Source organism: Limulus polyphemus, unplaced genomic scaffold (genome assembly GCF_000517525.1).
Source record: "Limulus polyphemus unplaced genomic scaffold, Limulus_polyphemus-2.1.2 Scaffold8, whole genome shotgun sequence".
Taxonomy (NCBI): Eukaryota; Metazoa; Arthropoda; class Merostomata; order Xiphosura; family Limulidae; genus Limulus; species Limulus polyphemus.
In genome coordinates, this window is record NW_013665618.1 from 998,313 (window position 1) to 1,005,093 (window position 6,781).

The following is a 6,781-nucleotide window of genomic DNA, read 5'->3' on the forward strand; positions in this document are numbered from 1 at the left end:
CGGAACGAAGTTACGGAAAATCAATTAACAAACGGAGACGTAGCAATATAAAAACAGAATTACCACAAAAGACAAGATATACATTTTTGAAAGTAAGTTTTAAACCTTATCGACTGTTGTAAAATAAAATAAACTACCACTACGTGTACCTAACTAGGCATGAAGATTCAATAGTTCATCAAGCACTAAAGCTTCTTAAAAAAAAGACATTTTTGTTTTTAGTAGCTTTGATCTTTCTTGAATTATGCCAGGCATGGCCAGGTGGTTAGGGTGCTCGACTCGCAATCTGTGGGTCGCGTGATCGAATCCTCGTCACAACAAACATGCTCGCCTCTTTCAGCCGTTGGGGCGTTATGCTGTGACGGTCAATCCCACTATTCGTTGGTAAAAGAGTAGTCCAAGAGTTGGCGATGGGTGGTGATGACTAGCTGTCTTCCCTCCACTCTTACACTGATAAATTTGGGACGGCTAGCGCAGATAGTCCTCGTGTAGCTTTGCGCGAAATTCAAAAAACAAACAAACAACTTCCTAAAAACGGCGAGCGTTCTCATGCAATTTGTATTAGAAGAGATCAACTGCATCTTTGATTCGAAAATAACGAGGGACAAGGAACTGACCCAGAATGATGAAACACGAAATATAATATTGCTGGCTCAGCGGCAAGTCTAAGATCTTATAACACTAAAAATCAGGTTTCAGTAGCCGCGATGGGTATAACCTCATTGTGTAGTTCTGTGTTAACAACAAACAAACAAAGCTGTCTAGCTAATGAAATTTGGTTATTCAGAAAGGTCTCCTGACCAGTAACGAAGGATGTATTTAAAGTTGTTTTCGACAAACATTTGGTTTGAAAGCATATCGGACTATAAAGAGAATAGTAAGAAAAACCTGTGTTGATTATTATACGGGTAAAAAATCTCCTGATCGTACAACCAGAGGGCGTTCTATGTATTTATGAACTTGTAAATACATGTAAAATGTGTTATAACTAGTGTAACAGAGTACTATCACCTGAAGTTACTTCTACGAAAGTTCCTTATAGTAACACAAAACAAAAAAAAAAAATTCCAAAAAGAGCATTTGTTGAAAATGAATGTCATATTTATATATCAACTATAAATATAAAGAACTAAAACGTTATACAGCGAAAGTCAATAGACAGATTTCTCTTGCATCTCATATGTCACAGCATTGACTGACGGGTAACAAATGGAAATACACTACTATGCAGTTGAAGCAAGAATTTGTCTAAAACAGCGGTTCACAACCTTTTCCTTTTCGCGAACCCCTTAAGTAATAATAGTTTTCGCAGCGAACCCCTTTTAAGCAGTAATAAATTTTGTAAAATAAAATTACTTTTGAACGTGTTGAATTTATTTGAAATAAAAAGTTTCTGTAACACACAGTATCTTATACGTTTACAATAAAATCTGAATCTCTGATATTGTCATCAGTTTACAGTTAGTATCCAGTAATATTGAAATACAATTCTTGAAACATAATAAAATAATTGAAAACAAAATCATTTAACTAAAACTAATGAGACTTCTAGTTCATCAAGCTATCTCCTTCCGTAAATATTTTAATAAATTAGAAGGAAATTAAAATATTGGTAAGAACCAGGAAAGTGAAAAAGACGCCATTGCCAAATTTTTCTCGCGAATCCCTCAGAATTATCTGTCGAACCCCTAGGGGTTCACGAACCACCGATTGGGAAACGCTGGTCTAAAACATAGAGCCCTTTCACGTATTTCTTTATGAAAGACAATCCGGGAATAATTTACCCAACACAAAATATAATAATATTAATTCATGGTCATCACGAGATCTTGGTGTAAGGAGATTTGAAAAGAAAAAAAAAGTTAATTCTCAATATCGAATCCTATCAAGTGCAACTAATAAAATGTCCTAAATTAAATTATCTCTAAAACGACACAATAAGTGTTTTGCATTGCATTAATGCCCAGTACTTAAACCATATTATCGAAATCGCTCATTTACAGATCAAAAGTTGCGTCTGTATTTTTGTAAATGTTCAGAACAAGTAATAAATGTTGCAATTTTAAATAATGGTTAGATTTGTTCAATAAAAGTGTGCGAAACTAATATGCGCTGTGTTTTGGTGAAATAAATTACCAACAGTTTCTATATATTTCTGATACATTTTAGTTTGTTTTCAAGCATCTTATTATGTAATTATAAACAAATAATATGTTCTTCTTGAAAATATTTGTAACTGTGGTTTGTTCAACTATATTTTTTATTAGCTAAATTCTTCCATACATGTTTTTATTTTCTGCACTATATTCAATTCCTTCTGCCAATTGTAAACACACTAAACACGTGACACCAAGAAAAAAATAATTAGTTGAACACCCTCTACAGAATAGTTACACCTTTTTTGATACCAAAGCGACGTAAAAAAGCATAATAACAACAGTGACAACATATGCACGTAAACTATACTGATGTGACTACGGCACTAATTGGAGCGAAAAAATGCGTTCATGATCCACAGTTAGCATCAATTTTACATAAGGGAATTGTTCATTACTATTGCATTGAAGAGTTAACAACACAGTTGTATTGAGTCACCAAGATAATAAGTGAAATTAATATCCAACTGATTGATAACACGACTAGTTAATGTCCCTTATATGTTCTTTATTACAAAAAATTCCAAAAGAACAAGACAAAGCAGTTTCCAAGCCTAATTCAGTATCGTTTGTTCCTCAAGGCACTCCAAAATCTGCGTAAAATGTCAGAAAAATTCACATATCTAAATGATTTATCGTGAAGTTAGCCACAAATAAATAAACAGAATACTTGAAATTATAGAATGAAATGTGGTAACAATGGTCAAATTACGCTTATGATGATAGTAAGCAGTGTTTTAAAATGTTATACATAAATATTGAAATGTTCATACATTAACATGCGATATTCAACTAATATTTGATAAACATTTAATCATAAAACATAACAATTCATCAGTACATAAAAGTAAATTTAATTCCTGGTTTTAAAAGGTTTTATATTATACATGCTTTAAGATTTCCGTGATCAAAAGTTCACATTCCATCTTTTCTCTTTCTTTTTTTTCAACAATGTTTATTATGGAATGTTCTAAGTTCAAATATGTTTCGGTAAAGTTTGTGTTAAGCATTCATTCTGTGTTTCACATACCATTGTGCATATATATATATATTGTGCAGTATAATTGTATTTCAAGTTGTTTTCTCTACTACTTTTCTTTATTCTTTGAAACACAAAGAAATGATTGAGAAGAATTATAAAAGTATATTGTTTTGGATGACTTGATTTCACAATTTTTATAATATTTTCCAAAATTAAACAATATATATATATATATGGTGATAATATTTTTGAAATTCGTTCGTTATGGAACTTTATTGATGGCTTATTCTTCGCAACACTTTTGTATAAGTTGATAATTTAGTTGCGGACTGTTTTACATAGAGAAATATGAATATTTATGAATCAATAAGTCAAAATTCAAACAACTCAGTTAAAATTTATATATATATCCTTACCTGAGCTTATACACAACGTTGTAATCACAGTAATTAGAACTGGTATTCTGAGATTCATTGTAGCGTTAATTTTATATATATAAATGCTATCCAATAATATTCCAATGACGGAGAAGACTTTAAAAAGTCTGTATTTTCGAAAGCAAGGAGATTAATAGTGTCTTTCACTCTTGACACAAAACTGGTAAGTCGAGATCCTACAGGTGCTCTTATACGGTTCTTCAGGTAATTGTTAACCCAGAAGCGACCTCTACCGACTCACTGCAAAGTCTAGGCAGAGTACACCCCATCATTTAGTTTTGATTTCTGTGTATTTCCCGTGGCTGACGCATAGAAGATATTCTAGACATTCACTTACGCAATAACTGTTGTTGGTATGTTGTTCATCTGTAAACGTTTAAGTGAATGTTATTTGCTTAGTCTATTATCATACTTTCCTGGGCATGCTGCAAAAAAAATCCTATCTTGTAACAGTAGGCTATATATAGGACACGAAATCCTAATATTCCTTTGTCAATTGTACAAACTGCTTTAAAAGCACGAATGTAATACTTTTTCTATTACTCGCTTTAAGATCGTCTTAACGTTCAACTTAGGACAAGTGTAAAAGTAAAACCCCCTTTTGTAAGTCTCAGAGATACAGGCGAATCAAAAATGCTGTTGAAAGCGAAGCCATGTTGTTTAAAGCTATATATTTCGTGTTATATGATTAAGTTTGTTTGCTTTGAGCAAAGCCGCATTGGGCTATCCGCTGTGTTCACCCCAGTGAATCGAACCCCGGATGTTAGTGTTGTAAGTCCGTAAACTTACCGCTGTCCCATCGGGGTCCAATATATAATTGACAATGCATCACTTATAATGAATGAGCTGGTTGTTTCATATCAAATTCTATAACTTTCCAAATAGGCTTAGATAACATGTATGTGTTTGTAGTTTTTGCATCCGACCAATAGCAAAGTCATATTCTTTTGTATTTAAATATTTTCAGCATGCAATTGCAAACGCAATTGTGAAGAATTCGCCCATTTCTCACCGAGTTAAAACCTTCACTAATGTACATTTCACTAACCTAACTTCCTTTTCCTTGTTCATTACGTTTGTTTAGCAACAGATTCAGGATATTCCCCAAATTAAAAAAGACTAAAGCTTTTCTGTGGGTACGTGTATACAAAGCAAAAAAAAGTAATTAAAAATGTAATTTTCAATAATTAAACATTTTGTAAATTAGATTGTTCGTTTACCGTTTTTAGCTTTAAACTAGAGAATGAGCACCGGATTTTAGTGGTGTTAATCTGCAAACTTACCTCTGACCTACAGGTGGTGGTGAGGCTTTTAAATTAAAGACACAGTCTTTGGTCTTTGTATAGCAATTATTTTGGTTCTCTTTTTATTTCTGTGATTTTGTTGATTTAATTACCACAAACCTTAAAAACAATTGGCTATGTCTTTTCTCAAATGTTCGTCAAATTTCATTTAAGTTCTGTTGAAAAAGTACCAGTTCCATTTTCAAGTTCAAAGAGCAAAATATAACAAACATGGAAACATCAGAGGAGAGGGGAGATATACAAATCATTGTGTTGAAGGACTAAAATAAAACAACTTTAAGAAAGCTGGTGGACGTAATTAATAAAATCAGTAAGAAATAAATAAAATATTAAGGCTTCCGATATTGAATACAATATAGAAACTGGTATTTTTAGGAAGTACCACACCAGAAAATAAGGAGAGCATTGCAGAAAGAGCAAGAAACAACAAAGGAACTACACTGACATTAATTAGAATAGTACAATTAATTATCTTACAATATATAAATTTAGGAAACAATTCAATTTGGGAGAGGATTTTAGGACGAGAGTATCAGATATAAACATTAAAATTAGATAATGTCAAGAGGTATCCTATTAAAGGAAAACTTTTATTCTCTTCTAACCAAGTCACGCGAATTAATATACAAGTTCAAAGTAATAGCAACAATAAACAGGACTAAGTCTAACCAGTATCATGATTAAAGTGTATCTTTGATATCTTTACAGCATGCTTCTTTTCAACAAGCTTTTATTAGATTGGTTTAAACAAAGTATATAAAGTGTTATAATTAATGTCTATGGATTTTCATGGCAAATTTGTTTGTTCGTTCGTTTGTCTTACATAAGGGCTATCTGGGCATAGCCGTCCCTAAGTTTGAACCGATAGACTTTTGGGAAGACAACTAACTAGTCAACAGCACTAATAGCCAACTCTTGACGTACTTAACTGACCGGATAATGGAATTTGCTCATCACTCTTATAGTGTAATATGCATTTTTTGATGTTTTTGTTTTGCGCAAACGGAACACGAATCATAAATTCAAAAAGCAAAAGTTAACAATCATTCATAAATATGAAGGCCAGCTTAGAAAATCAGAATATCTAAATAATATTTATTCTTGTATGAGTTTTTCGTAGCTCTCTTTATCCTCAAAACTTATTGCAGTTGAATTTGAATGTTCCTAGGTCAGAAACTGTCGATAATTCGGTCTAAAACACCAGACCATAGATGCTTTAATTCTAGCATTCTTCAAAATATTTATTTGCACATCTAAGTTGTTATAAGATTTATATTTTTGGCAAAGCTACTAAAGCTATCTGCCACCTTTCCCAATTTTGAACTAATGACAGATGTCAACAGATCCTGCTGCCCACAATCTACGCTAAGGGATTGACTAGCACTCTTAAAATGTATCCATAGCTGAAAGTGAGGAGAATAGTTTGTCGCATCACACTGATTCGAACCACACTCTTCTCGAAATCCAGAGCTCTACCTCAGGGGCAACTTCCACCCGACTTCTCATAGGCGTCGGAGCCTGGCGGAGCGGCCCCTCCTTCACAGCTTTCAAAATAGGGGTGGAAGTGTCTTTCCGCCCCTGAAGTTTCAGAACTAAATCACAGAAACCTTCCATTAAAATACATAACTGCATGGATAGAAAGAGCATTGTAAAATGATTTAATAGAGCGACATAAAAAACCCTTAATAATATACCTACGAGGGCACCTCAGTTCCCCCTTCCAGCTTGAGGTTTGCTCCGACGCCTATGCTGCAAGAATAATAAAAATTCTGATAATAATCAAAGGCTTACTCTCTCTCTCATTAACTACTAATGCATTTGGAGAAAAGCAGAGTTCGAAATAACAAATATAAAATCAATTATCTTCATAGGGATAATAAAAAAGTAAGGAAACAAGACTGA